At 40.8% G+C, this 19,044-nt stretch overlaps 1 protein-coding gene across 3 annotated transcripts in view; it reads right to left on the reverse strand.

Annotated features, from left to right (window-relative positions):
• RAB27A (RAB27A, member RAS oncogene family) overlaps positions 1–18,043 on the reverse strand; it is a 49,103-nt gene extending 31,060 nt beyond the window's left edge. For 2 of the 3 annotated variants that reach the window (XM_064456458.1, XM_064456457.1), the window contains exons 1-3: positions 16,673–18,043; positions 15,872–16,003; positions 4,841–4,967 (exon numbers count right to left, since the gene is read on the reverse strand). The gene's annotated coding sequence lies outside the window, so the exon portion shown is untranslated. Of the gene's footprint in view, positions 1–4,840; positions 4,968–15,871; positions 16,004–16,414; positions 16,501–16,672 lie in introns of those variants that run through there. The other variant, XM_064456459.1, reaches the window with a different exon arrangement.
• Positions 18,044–19,044: the final 1,001 nt, after the last annotated feature.

Genomic DNA, 19,044 nt, shown 5'->3' on the forward strand with positions numbered 1-19,044 from the left:
TTGCCCACCCAGCCATTCAGCAACAATTCCAACTCCAGAAAGGCAAGGAAAAAGACAACACTAATTCTGCCCTCAGAAACAGCCACTGAAAGATAAAGGAGAATACAATATGAATCACACAGGACCATAAGAATTAAGCATTTCTTTAAGGAGTGGTTGGGTTTTCCTGGAGACAACAAAAATCTCCAGCAGCCAGCTAGAATAAGCAGACAAATGAAAAAGCAGAATAAAAGGCAAAAGAAAGGGTAAAAAAATCTAAAAGCTGAAAAAGGAAGCAGTTTCCTCTGTGCAATTAGAATATGAATGAAGCAGCATCTCAGGGAAAACATGTGCAAATGCTCATGCTAAAGGAAGTACTATCTTTTATCCTCTGTCTATGCGGGTGATTCAGTAGGCTGCAATACATAACAGTCAGGCCAGGTTCTTCATTTAAGCCTGTTAAAGCACATACAGTAAACAGCCAGAGGAAAATACTTGCATCTTTTTTAAAAAGATACATTTTTTTTTTCCTCCTCCAGAGCAGGAAAGTTCTCAGCTGCCTTCCACCTTGTTTTGTAGGACAGATAGCTGGAATACAGATAATGCTTCTCCAAAAGTCACACCACCAAGCTCATGAAGGACACAAGACACACGCTGCAGTAGAGGAAAATAATCTGGCAAAAATAAATTATCATGATTAGGTCATTTAAAAGTCTATGAGGAAGGTCAGGCAACAGACAACCTGAAGATACCTCCTAGTCACTCTTAGATAACAGTGAAACCCACACAAATATGATACAAATGGGACTATAAAATAAAACTGCATCATTCATCTAACATAACATGGGGAATTGTTCAAAGGGATGAGGCAGGACAATTTAATCCACCTTTTCATTCTTTGGATTGGGAAATATCTGCTTCTCTTGTTTTTCATAGGAGGTAAACTCTGTTCCTTGCTAACTCTGTTTTTTTATTGGAAGATGCAACAAAAGTTACTCTTTTTTGCAGCTGCTACCATTCTTTAGCATTATTGCTTTTCTACAATATTGTGATCTGTTCTTATTTTTGGTGCAAGTTACTTGATTTACTTCAGCAATAAATAACGGGGGGCACGGTATCTAACACTTCCTAAATTTTGTTCTGGCTATTCCTCGGGAAGTTAAAAGTTTAATGATTACTTAGATGTCATGGAAAAGGGAAACTGGCAGTGGAGAAAAACCCTGTCTAGTAACTAGAAAAGGTTATTCCTTCTATTCCTTCATCTCAAATCCAATGCAGTTGGACTTGAAACACATGGGACAGTCAGAGATGCTAAGCAGGGAAGTGGTGCACGTGGACAGAGATGGAAAGACATATCTAGATTGATAAAACTGAGGCTCACAGCTAGCATTCACTTCTCCCAAACTTTTAAAAATCATAAAATCTTGACAGAAGCATCCCTCCAGGTGCCAAGCTCACTGGGTCTTCTCCAGATCATATTGGCAACCACTGCAATGTGGAGACAGTCAGAGCACTGCAGGCTGGCAGCATGACACTTCAAAGAAATGGAGAGATGGGTCAGTCGTGAATAATCTGCTCTTAAGAGATCTCAGAAAGAAACTGAGCCTTTGATTTCAGCATCTGTAATAGCTACAGTCTGAGAGAGATATTTTCAGCTAGTCTTGGGCAGAATTTTTAGTAAACATGTCCGGAAATGATGCTTCCATGTTTCATAAATGCTATGAAAAGGTTAGAAATAACTTCCTGAGGATACTCTGGGCATAATTTAACTTGTCCATTACATAACAAAACACCACTTCTGCCCGAAACAGAGCCAGGCAGCATTCAGTGGGCCACAACCTGTTCTTTTCAGGAAGTTACTAAAGTGCAACAGCAAAGCAGAAATCTCGATCTGTGACAGTAAGACAGCCATTTTGGAGCATGCTTGTGGCTCAGAAGTATCACTCTTAAACTCTTCTAAAAAAGCAAAGCTAAAACTACAGGTTTGTTTGTTGGGTTTTGTTTGAGTTTTTTTGTCCCACAAGAATTGAAAAATAAGCTCATACTTTCAACAAGTCACTGAATCTTCCACTTGAACAGCTCCAGAACTGCAGCATGTATTAACACTGTTCAAGCTTTCTATTGGGGCTCTGCAGTCTGCCAAAACATTCAGACAGTGCTTTGGCAAAATGTTTGCTTCAATTCATATCCTAGCATAGTTTCTTTTCTAGAGCCTCAGGGAAGGGATAATTCAAAAGAAGTGCTGATTAAGTGGGCTGAACTGCACAACACAGTTTCCATTCAAAAAGCCTACTGTTTTTCAACCTAGGTTGCCAACACTATTTATATCTTGCTACTCTGATGAGAATTCTGTATTATGGCATGAATGATGGTTAAATCTTGATATACAGCAAAGACCACTCAGATAAATGGCACAGCAAACTAGAATTTCTTACGCTAATTCTTGTCATGGAGGTATGCATGAGCCCTGCAAGGAAAGCAAAAAAATAACAAGTCTAATGCCACAGTTTGCCCACACTGTTAATTTTATTTATTTGTAGATTGAGGGAGGGCCCCCAGATGGCTGTAGAGTATCACCCCTGGCTGAAAACTGGCAGCTGTTGTCAGCTTTTCATGCTGTAGATGCCTTCCTGCAGAATTCTTTAACATTTCAGACAGACATACAGTGTACTCAAGTTTCACTTTAACCAACCTACAATAACAGGCAATCTCCTACCTCTTCCCTCAGAAGTCTTCAATTAAGATTATTATTCAGAATGTTTCTGCTATAGCTAAGAAATGGCTTAGCAGCAGCAAGCTTACAGAACAATCACCTCTATAACCCAAGTTCCAGAATATATAAAGTTATTCTAAGAAAATAAATTGCCAGTCAAACTTCTCTAATTGATCCAAGCAGTGCAAGTTCCCTCTAGAAAACTGCACCAAGAAAATGCATATGTAGTTTTCATACCACAGTGGATTCCAACTGCTCTCTTAACTTAACACTAAGTATAAAACTTTGCATACTTATGAAGAATCCAAAAATCTCATGCAAACTGACAAACCAACTTCATGTAACAATTTGCAATTTTTCACATTCTACACTGTGACTGAGAACGGCATCAAGCCTCTGAAATGAAAAACAGGATATAAAGGGTAAGTAGATATGAAAGAATCTATTCAGCTACACACTTCTGTGCAGAAGTCACAAGAAACTGGGAGCATGCAGTGGTACAGTCCAACAGGAGTTTCTGTTTGAAAAGACTCACTAAAGTAGGCGCTGCTGTTTCACCTTCTATTAAAAGACTGATTTTGGCTTGCAGTGTTTGGTTTGATTTTAAACCAGTGCATATGATTTCCTATAGAAGAAAATAAAAATAGTAATAGTAAAAAAATAGTAATGAGATTCCAGTAAAAACAAATTCAGTATGTGAAAAGTACTATGTAACAATAAATTACAACAAAGCAACTACAACCACCAATCCATCCAGCACAGCACAGGAAAATACCACTAGGTCAAGTATTAATGTTTACAAAAATCCCTTCTCCCAGTTATTTTATATAAGCTTTTTCATGCACTGAGGATGTCTATAAGGAAACAGCATGTAAACATATTTATTTAACTACATTTATGAATTTGTCACTCCTTTCTCATAAACACAAGTCAAGGGGTGATAATCAGGACTAGAAAAATCATCTTAAGATACCCTATGCTAGAAATCAATTAAAACCCTGGGAAATACTTGTGACCTTCCCACACAACTGGAGGAGAATACTGTTTTCTATTCCCTCAACAACTCCTCCTCAGTTACTTACAGTCTGCAAAAACTGGAGGTTTGGTCCATGATTAGAAAAACGCTGGCAAACACATTGGCTAGAAAAGATGCCTGATTACAAATTCATGTTTGGGGTGGCAAGTAATGACCTAGTAAGATGGACACATATATTCTGAGCTTCTTCCAGAGAAGAAACAAAACACAGTAATAACATCCCACTCCCACACTGCCTTTACCATAATTAATTTTAAGGTTGAAACCATTACTATAGGATTGAACAAGGAATGTGAACTAAATGAGCTCTCATGGTTCCTTACAGTCCAATTTCTTTTGCTAATTAAAAATAACAGACTGTGCAACACACCATTTTTATACCTTTTATCATCAATACATTTAGTATACACAAGGTCAAACATGTTGGTGTGCGACCCAGTTAAAAAACCACCATTCTAAAGGACTGTTTTATTAAGTATAATTTATCTTTATATGTTAGGGAGAACACAGGAATAAATAGAGAAGGAAAAAGTTCAAGCAGCGCAGCATGTAACAATACTGAGTTATTTTGTTCTGTATTATGTAAGGTTATTTGCGCAGTACACTTTACTATCAAAGGTCTAATTCCACCTTCTAGCTGTAGAACAAGTTTGACTTAATGCAGAAGGAAATGTAGGCTGATGACTTGGGAATAAAAAGGGCATTTTATGGTTACTGAATCCAGACACTGGTCAGTACAGTCATTTATTTTAATCTTACTGATAAACTCACCCATGTTTGTCTTTAAATCTGACTGATTTCTTTGCAAAAAGTAATTACCAAAGAAGTACCAAACAGCTGAAGTTTTGTCATTTAAACCCAAAGCCTATGTTTTACATAAGCCAGTATACTTCCCAGTTTTAAGATTACGTTCCTCTCTAAGAACATAAGGATGCAGCAATGCTGAACTGCCTCTCAAAATCAAAATATTTCGGAGTGTTTGTCAAAAGTACAGCAACATTGTTTCAAAGCTCTTAACAGAGGAACAGTTGGCATGCAACAACTGTCAGCTCAAGGAAAACAATATAATAAATCTAGTTAAAACAAATAAAAAAGAGAAAGTGTTTACATACCGAGCCTTAACAGCTGCAAATGGATTTGTAGTTTTCCAAATGTACTTCAGCAACGAGTTTCCTGACACAGTTCAGATCTCTTGAATACCACAGTCATGCAAAAAGAGCCATTTCTCATCTACAGGTGCTATCAGCAGAGAAAGAAAATAAAACCAAAATAGTGTAGTTAAGAATAATAGCTCTAAAATACACACTGACATGCAAAGCTGCCAGCCCCACACAACCACCCCACCCACCTAATTACATTCAGCTGCTTGTCATGTGGTCTTGCTGACGGATCAAGCGATCCCTTTTCCTCCTTTTAAAACTAAGCAAGATAGTTACCTAGATCTCCCTAAACCAAGTAACAAACATTGGGCCTTTGCTTGAACTACTGACCCTCCCCCTCCTTGTCATAGTTAGGGGAAGTTGCAGTACTTTTCATTAAAAAAATAAATAGAATAAAATACAGCAAACACGGTAGCCTACTATAATGAAACGCAGTGAGCACCAAATGCTCATTTAATGGAAAATTTCAGGTTTGAGCCTGCTTTAATTTTATGCCTTTACAGATGGCAGAAAAAAGTTATGGATAACAAAACTGACCAAGACACTTAGTGAGACCACGTGAGAAGGTGTTGGAAGGATTCAGGTGGGTAGTGGCAGCAGTACCCATGGCTTTGTGGGCATCCACATCCAGCCCCTTCTGCTGAACCACTTCTGACAGCAACAAGCTCCAACAGAAGACCAGAGTTAAAATGTTGCCAGAAACTTTCTGAACCACTGCAGCTAAATCTGCAAGCCCTCCCTCAATCCTAAGAGACATATGAGGACATTTTACACATCTACATAATTTCAAGGAAATAAAGTTACTGATTTAACATGTAAGCCAACTCTTCCTCAACAATGAGTCCATTCATCAGGGCCTGTTAACACAGACACCCAACAAGCAAGATTAATCCATCTGGCCACATTATGGCACTGGTGTCTGCACCAAGGCACTCACTAGACAGAGGTCCCTGTGCTGGGTCCAAGGGATAAGAGAGAAACTACACAGCCACCTGCGGTCACCACAAGGCCTCATCCCCTCTCACAAACACTCTTGGCATTACAGGTGCTAACAGAAGAGGACTGAAAGGTGTGGACAAAGTGAGTTTTGCACTCACCATGTAAGATTCAGCAGATGTGAGCTTTTACAGAAGATGGGTCACCTTGCACAACCCTTTCTTGTCTCAGTTTCTTTCCTCACAGTGTTTCAAAAGCAGAGAAATAAGAAAGCAAATTAAGGTTTCTAAGACCACTCTCCAGTGTTATAATTTAAGAAGTGTTGTAGACAGCTTGCTACAACATTTAATGTATCCTTAATGCATTTGCCTACCAGTAACAAAAACAGATCCACAAGCTCCTTAATTCATTTGTCTCAACTATCCTGCCTTTGCTCCTGCAAATCATGGTTTAATGGTGGACTTGGCAGTGCCAGGTTAACAGTTGGACTTGATGATCTTAAATGTCGTTTCCAAACTAAACGATTTTGTGATTCTAAATCAAGACAACTTTTATTTCCCTTTCCCCGGTGAACACCTAAGTTCTGTTACACAGAACTGCCATCCAACTATCTGTGGTGGAACACTTTTTCATGCCGTGCCTTACCGTTCTTCCAGATTTATGGAAAGCCCATTTATCTGACATTTTGTTAAAGGTTATACTTTATAAAACTCTACCCATTCTTGACTCATTCCAATATTCTATAAATTTCACCACAGTTTCAGAAGAATACAGAAGTCCCTTTTTTGCTCCCACATGCAATAAAAAAGTTTGGTTCACTTTTCAGTAACAAGAACATTTTTAATCTTTAACTGCTTCCCTGATCAATACCAGCACATTTGCTTACTGTGAAGAAATATTCAGACCACAAGCACCCGAGAATTTCTGGTAACTGCTGTATAGCACAAAAGGAGGAACAGGATAAGGAGTGTTGACAGACAAAGCAACAACTTTTTTGCCATGTTGCAAACAGCCCTGGCGGGTGGTGACACATGCTGAACACAAACTGCTGTCTGGAAGTCTCAACCAGCAATGTAAACAGAGTTCAAGCTCTGCAACGCAGTAAGATTTTTGCCATCTTTGAGGGGAAAGCAATTCATAAATAATTTCCAGACTTCAACTTTTGGTTCCAGGACAAAACGAGGCTTCTTAACTTTCCTCTTACCAACCTGGTGTGAGGAATACCAACCAATTTCCACTTCCCTCTTCCACGAAAGGGATAAAACCAAACCAGTAAGATTTGCTAGGAAGGTACAGCTGAAATAAAGCTTATTTTCTGAGGGTGAAGTAACATTGATTTCAAACTGCAGAGTTGGTACCAAAATAGGGCCCCAGTTATGAGCTGGGAGGACATCAATGTTTGGTTATTTAAAGTATGGTTTTAAACAAATACATTTGCAGCAAAATACTGCACAAACAGCTGAGCCAACTCTACTGTGGTGGCAGGAAGTGCACGCAAATGGTACAGCAGCAGCTGGAACAGGAACCACTGCAGCCAGCCCACGGTAAGCTGCCTCTCACTGCTACAAAAATCTTAGGGGGTTATAAGAGCTTGAACCTTTTCTAAGTTTATGTAGGGGATCAAAATTATACCAGCAATGTCCTGAAAATGTGAAAGGTAGTTTAAAGCTACAGCTTTATCTAGTTATTAAATATTCCCACCATTTTTATGAAGAAGTTTTATGAATGGGTTGTATGAACAAGATGACCTGAACGCATGGCATTTATGGCCTTCTTTTAAAAATGATCTATGCTATACAGGCCTAGGAATTTAGGAAGAAATTTGGGAGTCAAACACAGTGGACAGTTTGGAGTATTCTTCAAGAGAAGCATCAGAATATCTGCCTTCATACATTCCATGCTCTTAAGACAAGCTGCAAGTGTCTGAACTGTCCTGCAGCACATGTTTCTTCTAGAAGAAAATGCTGGATTGCTACCTGTCTGACCATGGTTCATGCAGGAATTAAAACAACTGCCACTGGAGACAGAAATAGGGGAAGAAGATGATCTAGCAACAGTCCATTTCAGATAATGGTCCAGAATAACTCATCTCTGTTTTCAAAATCAAAAGCTGTGAACTTGCCTAACATCAGCGTCAACCACCTCCACTCTCACCACCCCCCAGTTAACCAATTCTCTTGGCAGTCTCCTCTTCAGCACTCTGATGAGTTAATGGCTTTTTCCAACACGCACTAAAAATTCACCATGCTCTTACCAACAGCCATAGTTTTTACACATGCATTCAACAGAAGATCTGCAAGACTATGGAATGAAAACCAACCAGCAGGCAGCCAAGGGTAACATTATTTGTTAGCATCCACAAATCTTATCTGTGCCACAAAACCTCTACTGGCAATCAGAGAAGAAACTTAAAAAGTGCAAGAGGGTAAAAGTAGCCACTGGGACACACTGCCTATGAACTGATTCATATATATGCCGGCAAACTTAAAGAAGAGCCAGAGCACAGGCTATACATCAATTACTTCACAGGAGAGAAACACCCCACAAAACACAAAAAGAAGATATGAGAAAAAAGTAAATAGGCAAAATAAAAACATATTAATTGGTACAGGCAGATTCCTACAACTGTAAAACAGAATTATAGTTGTTTCCTTGGAAGAAAGTCAGCTTCTCATGAAAAGACACTCTGCAACAAATTAGAGGGGCTGATGGGATGCACTGCAAAGGAAAACAGACCAGCCGTCACGTGAACGAGCTTGCTAGTTATTGCCACAGCAGCCCATAAATGCAATAACATGCCAATACCTCAAGACAGAACTAAAAAGACCTGAAAGGAGGACACAAAATCCTTTATATTGAATTTTTTCTGCTTTCCTCCCACCAATATCCCTCCAAGAAAAAAAGAAAGGCAACCCACACTCAGAAGATCAGCTTTCACACCAGAAATGTAATAGCTGACCTTTGCTAGCATCAAATCATGAAACACCCCTTTAGTGATTAAAATGAAAGCAGGTCAGGCAGGCCTTCCTGCTATCCAGAAGGCACATCTGCTAAATATTTAGTAATACTATATATTAAATTAAAACTTCAATGTTTTGTTCTTTCACCTATAGGCAAATCTAGGCAGTTTCTAGTAATGGTGATGGAGCTTTCTTTTAGCATTGCAAGAGAAAAAGTATTAGTATATTTAAGGTCAGTAGCATTTTACACAGAAAAAAGCTTCTTAAAAATAGTCCCCTCCAAGAGAGGCTCTAGATGACTAACTCCCAGAGTAACCAGGGTCTCTTCAAGAATAAAAAAAAAAGTTAAGACTAAAATAATTGACAAATTAAAAGCACCAGTTTTGTTTTCAAGGAACATAATACTGCCTAAAGATAAGAATCCTTCCCAGCAATTGGGCACGCAACATCAGCACTTCGGAAAACTTTAGACCAAACTCTGTAATCTTTTTCACAGGAAAAACATCAAAAGATTGCTTCCCAAAATAAAATTTGCTTATTTTTGAAGAACCCGTTAGTATCTCAGAAAAGACTAGTAAAATTATCCCAAACAAGCAGATCTAATTTATTTGTCAATTCTGTGAACTACAAGTTTACTGCCTCCACATCACTTTCTATTAATGTCAGTGTAGGCACAGCTTATCATGAGGCAAAGCGAAGAGTGTAGGTGCTTGCTCCAGACCTGAAAGACAAGGGAAAGAGAAAAAAGATTTTTAATTCCTGGATCAGGTTCTCTCTTTCCTATTAGAGTTCTGAAATATTATAAAGAAAATAATAGAAAACAGTACAGTGTCCATGTACAAGGTGGTAAGACACCATAAAATGGTGAATAAAAAGTTCCATATTTAAAATAAAATGTACTGATTTAAGAATGAACATGATTATTCATTTTGACTGAAATGAACAAATTTGATCCTTTTGCATGTAGGAAACGATATTTTGGCAACATTCACGCTATTCAAATTGCATCATCTGTACTCAAAAGAAGAATACTTAACCTAACAATGGATTAGTTACTCAACATGCTACAGCACTTCTGTGAGACTTACGTTGGTTCCACATTTTGTAGGACTTAGGAGGTGAGTGCCTGATCGCATGAAGAGGGCACCTAATACAGTAATGCACACAGACAGAAGCGTCCCTGCATTTTGGTAAGAAGCTATAAAAGCAGGCTAATAATCTGATGTCTCTACCTTCAGACTGAAGCGTTACAAATCTCATTTTAGATCAATTATCTTTATCTACATATTAAAAGGGTTGATGACTAAGTGTATTTTTTTAATTAGAAAAACACAGTAGCTTTACAGGAAGATGATGTTCCAACGTAAAGAAACAAGTGCACTACAGCTTCCTTAGAAATGATTTTCAATGTTTTACAATCCTATAATATTAATGCAGTTCTGAAAGTTGCTTTGATATTTTTTTTCTCATGCTTAACCTCAATCGATATGCATTTGTTCTAGCGCTACATCATCCAGTATGTCATTAACAAGTTAAAAACACTGCTTTTTAAAACTGATCTCAGCAGAGTTCCAGTTTGGACACAGCTGGGCTTTCTTTCCAGCACAAGACGACTCTGTTCACATCTTTTGCAAATCCACTTTGTAGGACAAGTGGCCTTCATTCTTCCCATAAGCTGACAACAGTGTCTTTTCTACTTTAAATTTGCTCACAGGAAGAAAATTTCAAAGTGTAGTTATTTGCACTGTTTGACAGATATAAAGCATGCCTCTTCTGAGCTACAGAAAAGTATTCCTTTTATCCTATATTATTGTTTGATCTTCCATGCAATGAAGCACATGAAACCTAACTAAACACCTGTGATGCCTACTTTTCTTCTCTACCCTTCCTTAAACCATGCATGTTATTAATGTTAGAGCTCCTTCATTTCCACATCTGTCCAGTGACTCTCTCAGTTAAGTACGACTAACCTGACTGGTTGATCTTATTTCCTTCAGAGACTGCAAGAGGAATGGGTGGGCTTGTAAAGGTGATGCTTCTGGATTACATTAGCAAAGTAGGTCTTTCAGTTCCACTGGCCCTATTCCACCCCCTGTGCAACTCCCAATTAACAAGAATGTTAGTGCTCCCATTCCTTGTGATCCCCTCAGGATAGTAGGCTGAAGATAAATTCCCTAAGGCTCAAAACACCACAGTGGAGACTGTGAATGCAATAAGGACTTCTTGGAACAAAGCTCCACACTTGCAACATGAAAAACAAAGCTGCAATGAGGACATGGCTCAGCCTGGTTTCCTAAGGAGACAAAGCTTATTAGAGAAAGGGGCAGAGACATTGAATTTCTCTCATTTCTGCCTTCTCCCCCAACACTTGAATCTGTTGATCAGTTTTAACACTCCTTCACAGAGGGGAAGAAGGCACAAAAATAAGAAATTCCTGTACACTCTATGGAAAATTAGCAGCTGGACAAAGGGAAGAGTCAGATGCATGCCTCCACTGAAAGCTGGCAGTTACAGTTTTTCAGTTCTAAAAGGGGCACCCACTAGCTGGCCAAGTTATGCCCACATTGCTTCAGACTAGCTGCAGCACATACTGCCACAATCATTCAATTTTATATTTACTTTCAATGTGGATTAAAAGACATTTTCTATTTAAAAGCAAACTAAATTTAAGCACTTCTGTTAATAAAAAGTTAATAGAATAAAACTAGTTGAGTTTCACTGTATTAGCAATTCACATTTTTTGGATCTTTTGTGGTTTATTTTGTTTTTAAACCTACTAGAAGGCATGATTCTACTTTTGCAGCACGGTCTTTTCATAGGTCTTCAATGCCTGCTTCTACCACACACAGCAGAATCTCAGGCCCTGTCCTGTGCATTGGGTGCTATATTCAAACTGACAACTACAGAAAACTATCAAATAAAGATTTATAGTGACCTCTTCTACTTCATAGGTAAAGAACATTTAAAAAACTACTACTTTAACTACTCCAGCTTAGGGCTACATTTATCCAAACTAAAATTATGAGAGTTTTACTATCAAATTCAGAAGAAGTACAATCAGACAGCACTCTCTTCAAATTTGGAGGACACCATCTCTGTACAGAGATGTCTATCCTGACACTATTCTGATGCAAGAAAGAATATGGAAAAATTAAGTACAGCCAGATAGTTCATGCCCCAGCAGAAAAGACCTGTCAAGTCGAATCATTGTTAGAGGAGAAAGTCAGTGAACCATGTGCTGTTACATGCACAGATCTTAAAAGTGCTGATGAGAAACAATCTGTTGAAAATGGATGACACCAGCAGGGCTGGAATCTAACCGGATACTTGTAGTTTGGGTCACATTCAGTCATGCATAAAGTCTGGTCTCGAACCAAACAAATAGGGGGAGAGGAATTATGATTAACATTTGCAATTTAAAAAACAAACAAACAAAAAAACCCAACCACAACTATCACACTTTCTGCTATCATCCACATTCTGAATGTCAGCTAGGCTTCTAAGTAAACTTGGAAAGCACTACCCATTGGCACTAACTGTAACAGCGATTCATCTCTTGTGTAAACCTTGCATAAAACAGTTTCACAGTACAAGCAATTCCCACAACTGCTAGCTTTGAATGATATCCTGAAGTTCTCAAAATGCATTAAACTCCACATTAGTCATGCAATTATCAGCAGGGATTTGGAAGAGGAATGTAATTTCCCTCAGCAGCTACTAGTGTGAAACATTATACTGGCAGAGACACACAAGGAAACCAGAAAACTCGCATTTTTATCATAAAATGAACTTTTCTTTTCCTCCTACCCAACATATATGCTTTATTAGTCCTTATCACTGATAGCAGCCTTCAGCCTAGTCCAAATATTCCTAACCCCCAAGGATGTTATTGAAAAGAATTGTTTTCTTCCTTTTCAGTTCATAGAGCAACCTGTTTCCTTATAGCTCTTTGAGCAGCTAACAGAACCAAATGAAATATCCAACAGTTATGAAAATAATGAGATAGGCCCTCAAAGTGATACTTGGTTGACTTTGGAGAGCACATGCTGTTCACTTTCATGCAGCTACTGTGACAGCACTGCCATTTTGAAGTGTTTAATTAGAAATGAGAGGATGCTTTTAAAGCTGTAGTACTGCTGTAAGAGAACATTCATCACCACCTAATGACATATGCTGCCCCATGGGTTAATATGCTTAACAGAAGTACTATAAAAATAGTGTATCAATTGTTCTCAATTTTGTTTTGTATTCTGCTGTTTCTAATTCAAACCTGAAAGAGGCTTATATACCTCAAAACTCACCTAGACCCTTCCAATGCCATAAGCTGGTTTAATAAAAGGCATTACTTCTACCCATGGAGCTCACCTTACCTGAAAGGCAAAATCTGAATCTTGAGTAATACTTAACTCTTTTGCTATTTATTCCTTTATCCTTTTATCACCTTTTCAACTAATAGCTGTATACTCAAGCAGTAAGATGTCCAGCTGCAAATCTGCAATCGCAAACTCCAAAATTAATCTAGAATCAGCTGCTTGATTTGTGTAGCAGTTGTCCTTATATCCACCCACTGTTTTATTTGCACATAAAATATTTCAGCTAGGTATACTCCTTACAGTCCTTTCATTCACATAACTTTTGCACAAAGAATCACTGCAGAAGCATAGAGTGATTTTCAAAATACTATTTACAAGTGCCCACAACTTAACTTTTAATATAAAAACACTGTTCATATATCTACCAACTCCTTTTTTCCACTGCAAACCACAAATTTGTAGAAAAGCTGTATTCCTCCTATTAAGCCTGTATCTTCATTGCTGCTTCCTGTCCCTTTCCTACCTTAGTACCAATCTTCACATTGTCTTCCAGAAGCGCCTTTATCTAATATGGTTTAGTCTTACCCATTTCTCATCAGCAAAAGTATCAGACACAGAGAAAGAAAACAGCTATGGGAAATGGGTTTGCAAACCCAGGAAAATAGCACTGCATTGGTTTATACTTTGATATTATCTTCACAGCTATAAAAGCAAGGACACTTCCTTTCCGCCCCTGCAGTAGTTGAAAATACTGAAGAACTTGTCAGGTCAGCTCCAAGGTGCTGGCCAGTACGTGAAAAGGATTCCAATGCCTGGTACTATGCAAAACAGTTATATATATACCAGAGTATTTTCAAGCCCTTGAAGCCACAGCAACATCACAGGAAAAATTATTCTGATTACGTCATATTTTAATCTATATGCCATAACTTAATCTTTGGAGTTCATTAGATTGGAAAATAAACCACAGATGTTGAGAGTACTTACTACAATAATCAAAAGTAAATTCTGTTGTATTATGTATGGAAACAAAACAATACAAGGACGTTCCAGGAAACAAATTAGGGGCTAGGACTTCTCACTCACTATGGTTGTACCTCCACTGGAGATAAAAGGGTATGATCTCAGTCGATTTAATGTGGTTCAAGTTAGCCTTGCCTCCGGATAGGGGTGCAGTTTTCAGACTAAGACAACCAAAAAAGAAATGAGGAAAAGAAATCTCATAACAAGTGCTATTCCCAGAGGAAGACTGGTTGGAAATATATTTATATAACTACAAAAAAAAGTGTTTCTGCTCTAAAAAAGCTGCCTTTTAGGTAAGTATTTCTTAAACCATGCTGTACTTAAACAACTTTTCAGCCATGTTTGAAGTCAGTTCTGTAAACATGATTGTATCTCCAGCATAAGTGGTATTTGCAAGACAAGAGGAGCAAAAGCAAGTCCTTGAGCACTTGACACACCCAGCCCAGCAAATGCTTAGCCATAAATATGGCTAAGATCAGATCACATGTGCAATGGAGACAGTAACATAGCTTTAATACAGAAAAGATTATTTGATGATTAACTATTTAAATCATAAGGTTAGTACATTTAAAATACGTACCTTGTTATAATTACTTGCTGAGACATTAACAGGAGAGAAAAGAATTGTCATTCCTGACTTCCATCTCTAGTGCTAATTTTGCCTCTTCCTACACTAAATTCTTACTAGTCCTCTGTTGACTATGACAGACTGCTCTTAGTAATGGCTTTGGTCTACAAGTCCAGGGTTATGCTGAAAACTGACAGACTAATGAGTGGTCATTATGCCAGCACAGCAGACACCTGGCAGCAACAGAACAAGTAGGAATCCAAAGAAGACATACAAGGATTACTGCTCATAATACTTGTTTCTGTAAATGCCAAAAGCTACGTAAAAATTCTTTTATCTCACCAATCTTCTCTTTGAAAGAAAAGGAAATGTGTAGTCAAGTGATAAAATAATGTGTTCCCATGTTTAATGATAGTGATGAAAACAAACTTACAGTCTGGTTTTAGATATCTGGTTGCAGATGAGGATTTTTATTAAGTAAGTGTAAAACTAAAGCAGTGTAAGTTGCAGCACACTTCCCCCACCCAGAACTCCTTTGCGCAAGAGATTAAGTAGATGTAAAATTAGAACCCTGAACTAGAAACACAGGAACATGATGGTTTTTTTCCCATCTTTTTAACAATGTTTTTGAGACATCCATTTAGTATTACAAATACTATGCCTACAACTACGTATGAACATTTGAAATGCATATTTTATTATATGCATTTCCCTGGCTGAAAAATACTTGGAACAGTCACAAAAGTAGTACAAGTCTATGAAAAGAAACAAGGGCTGAGAAGACAAGTCTACATAAGAATAAATTTCCAAGAAACAGCAGGCAGAATACATTTCGGAGACTGATTAGTCCTGCTAATGCATTTTATGTATGGAAATCAATAAACATTTTGTAGCGTTTCAATAAAAACTGTAAGTATAGAGAAACATCACCTTGCCAATAACACCTAGCAAAACTCCTAATTCCAAGCACACATGTGTTTTCCTGATGAAAAACTCATAAGCACTAATCATTAGGGAAAGTGAGGAGTCACATGATCACAAAGTGCAAATTACATCTGATGCATCTCTAAGGTGAGGTAAAAATTAAAGTTGGGTGTTTTCGACAGTTCTAGGCATGTCCTTTATAGTCTGTTACCACCATAAAAAAATACTACTTATATATTAATATAATCTGGTTACTTACAGAGAGAAAAACCAAGATGTTGTTCTGATGGATTTAGCTTTCTTTAGATCCAAGATGATCAAAGCGTTAGTTTAGCCCAAGCATTGCAAATCAGGTTGAAGAGACCTCCTGAACCCTCTCAGCAAGCAGACTCTGTCAGGCAAACATGCAGTGTTCAGAAAGAAGCAGCAGATCTGTTGATGCTCAAATACAAGATTTAAGTTCTGACTAAACAAATAAAACACACTTATATTGCTTCCTCAACAATTTACCATTTTTAAAGGCTTTTTTTTTTCTTTTAATCAGACATGCAATCCACTTCAATTTTTTTACAAAGGAAACGCACGTCTTGATCTGTGGGAAAACTTGCAGGTCCTAGAGCTGCTACATGTGAAGGCCTGAGAGAATTATTTGTGCAGTTGTGTGCACGGCAGCAGTTGTAAAGTTAAGCACACACACGGGCAGTCGAAAGGCCGAGGCTTCAGAGTTCTTCCTTTAATCTAACGAATGAGGGCCCCTTGTTAAAATCCCACGCGGCTAGTTTCGAGAAGCGGCCAGCCCCACCGGTCGAAGATGCATAGCTAGACGGGTATGCTTCGCTCCCCAGGCTCTGCAGCAGCGGGAAATCACTGTTTTCCCTCCAGTATTTCGAGTTCCCTGCCCAAAATCACGTGCCCTGAGATTATTTATTAACTCTTTTTGCAGCAGAGGCGTTTCTCTGAAGCCCCCCCCCGCGTTCCCTGACGCTGCAGCGACACCGTCGGACAGTGACCGGCCGGCGAAAGCCCCGCGCCCCCCAGCCCAGCCCCGCCGCCCCCCTACCTGCTCGCCGCCACCGGGGCTCCCGCAGCGCCGCGTCCCTCCGCACCTGCCCTTTTTTGGGCTGCAAGCGTGCGTTTTCCGTCAAGGCAACATCACTTCCCGTAAGGCCCGACGTAGGGGCGGGAACGGCCCCTCCCGACCGCGAGGCAGCCGCGGGAAGGGCAGGGCAGGGCAGCCCCGGCGTTGATCGGCTCGGACCCCCGCCCCCGGCACGCACCGAAACGGGCGGCCGCTCCAGGGAAGCGCCCGGCGCGCAGGGCCCGGCCGAGAGCAGCACCGCCCGGCAGGGATGCGATGGCTCCGGCGCTGCCGCCCGCCCCTCGCTCTGCCTCGATTGCCGAGGCCATCGCTAAACAAACAGGCTGGCTCTTCTGTCGCACGCCTCCTCACCTTCCTGAAAGATCGCACGGCGTTTAATAAAAATACATGAGAGACAAAAAAAGGTTTCGAAGAGAAAATACGTGGAGCCAGGTAATGTCCACCGCTGTGGATTTACTGAGTTGTTCCTACCGCCTGCTGGCAAGAGGAACGTCCTTCCTCTTTGCTCTCTCGACAGCTGCTCGATACACCCACTTTAAATCCAGCGGCCTCCAGAATTCAGCAAGCACAGCCTGAAGCTCGGTTGCACCAATAACACTCTCTGTTTCCATCAGTTCAGACGTCCTCTTTCTGGAGACTTTTTAAAACTAACTGCCATCTTTATGGGCAAACTTCCTTGCTTACAAAGAAAGTGCCTACTCGACTTCAGTTATGCTTTTTTTTTTAAAAAGCCTTTCAACATATAACAGTCTTGTATACAAAGGAAGCTGCTGGAGTTACCACAGCAGTTCTCCATGTTTACACTCATCACAGACTTGTGGCATTTCCTCACGTCCAAACTAGATTTATTGTACACTCAACTGTGCCTCCCAGCCCACCTTCTACTGCCGCCCTCTCATCCTAGCTTCTGTAAAGGCCATCCGCTGCCTCCAGCTGTTACATCATTCCTGGCTTTAAATAAAAGCATATCCAGGGAAAAGATTTCTTCCCTCATGCTGTCCAAACAGGAAACTGTGTTAAAACAAAAATCTGAAAGAAGTTCCTCCCAAGATCTGCAGATTTTGGTTTCTTTTTAGATTTACTGAAGTCTTGAAATATCTAGTGACCTCGTTTTCTTGAGTCTCAGATTCTGTTCCCTTCGCCAGACTGAGCCACACCTATTGCAAGATTAATGCTGTCCCACTGAGCTACATGCTGAAGTACTTCTCCAAGTGCAACCTTATCTGTCAAATAGCCACTCTAGCCTCATTCCTTCAGGGATGAAAGATACGTATATACACGTGTAGTACATGTGTGTATGTAGAGATATACAGGTGTGAATATAAGCCAGGACACCGATGTCGGGCGCAGGTCCCTTCTCAGCCCTCAGTACAACTCCATTCCCAACAGAACTGAAGCATTAAGAACTGAAACCATGACAAGTATATTAAAATAGTATTTATCGCTTGGAGGATCAGATCAGAGGCAAGCCAAAAAAAAAACCATTAAGTGTAACCGTACAACAGTGACTTTCTTTTTCCAGTTCTCTGGTAGTTATTTAAACTCAGACATGAAGGCACAGCTTTAAACATTCAGAATTTTACACAGATGTCCACATGCACGTCCCTACAGGCCGGTACCGAACAGACACGTATGCGGCAACATCTTCTGGTGGCGGACTGCCTCAGAGCACGGCCAGGCTGCAGAGGAGGCCGCTCGGCACCGCCACGGCTGGCGCGGGGCGCAGAAGGGACGTTCCCCAGCAGGCGACGAACTGCTCCGGCTGGGTGAGGGGCTTGGGCGCCATTTCCTCGGACGGGAGGCTGCCGGGCGGCGCCGGGGAAGGGCGCCAGGGTGGCGGCGCGGCTCGCACGACTTCTTCAGGGCCTCTTCTCCAGTGGGGCGTCCGACGGCGGCTCCGCCGTGCCCTCAGGGGGCTGCCGGGGCACGGGGGGCTGGAAGAGGGGCCAGTAGATGTAGAGCCCGCTGGCCACGCCGAGCGCCACGGCCAGCGCCACCTGGGGCAGCGGGAGCCGCCCCCACATGCCGGCAGGGGGCGTTGCAACACCCGCGCCCACACACCCAGACACGCGCGGGAGGCGCCTCGGCCTCTCCGCGCTCCTCGGCAGCACCTTCGGCCCCCGGAGGGGAGAGAAAAGGTGAGGGCGGCAGGACGCTCGGCGCTCCCCGCCCCGGACTGCCTCGCCCCACAGCCTCGAGCGGCGCCTGCCGGACCCGGTGCCCCTCACCTGAAGGACGGGGAAACCACAGAGCGGAAGGCCTCCCTTCGCTAGAGTGACCGGAAGGGTGTACCGGCGTGTCGTGAGCTGACGCATGCGCCGCCGCCGGTGGAG

The sequence above is a fragment of the Phalacrocorax carbo genome, chromosome 7, assembly GCF_963921805.1.
Source record: "Phalacrocorax carbo chromosome 7, bPhaCar2.1, whole genome shotgun sequence".
Taxonomy (NCBI): domain Eukaryota; kingdom Metazoa; phylum Chordata; class Aves; order Suliformes; family Phalacrocoracidae; genus Phalacrocorax; species Phalacrocorax carbo.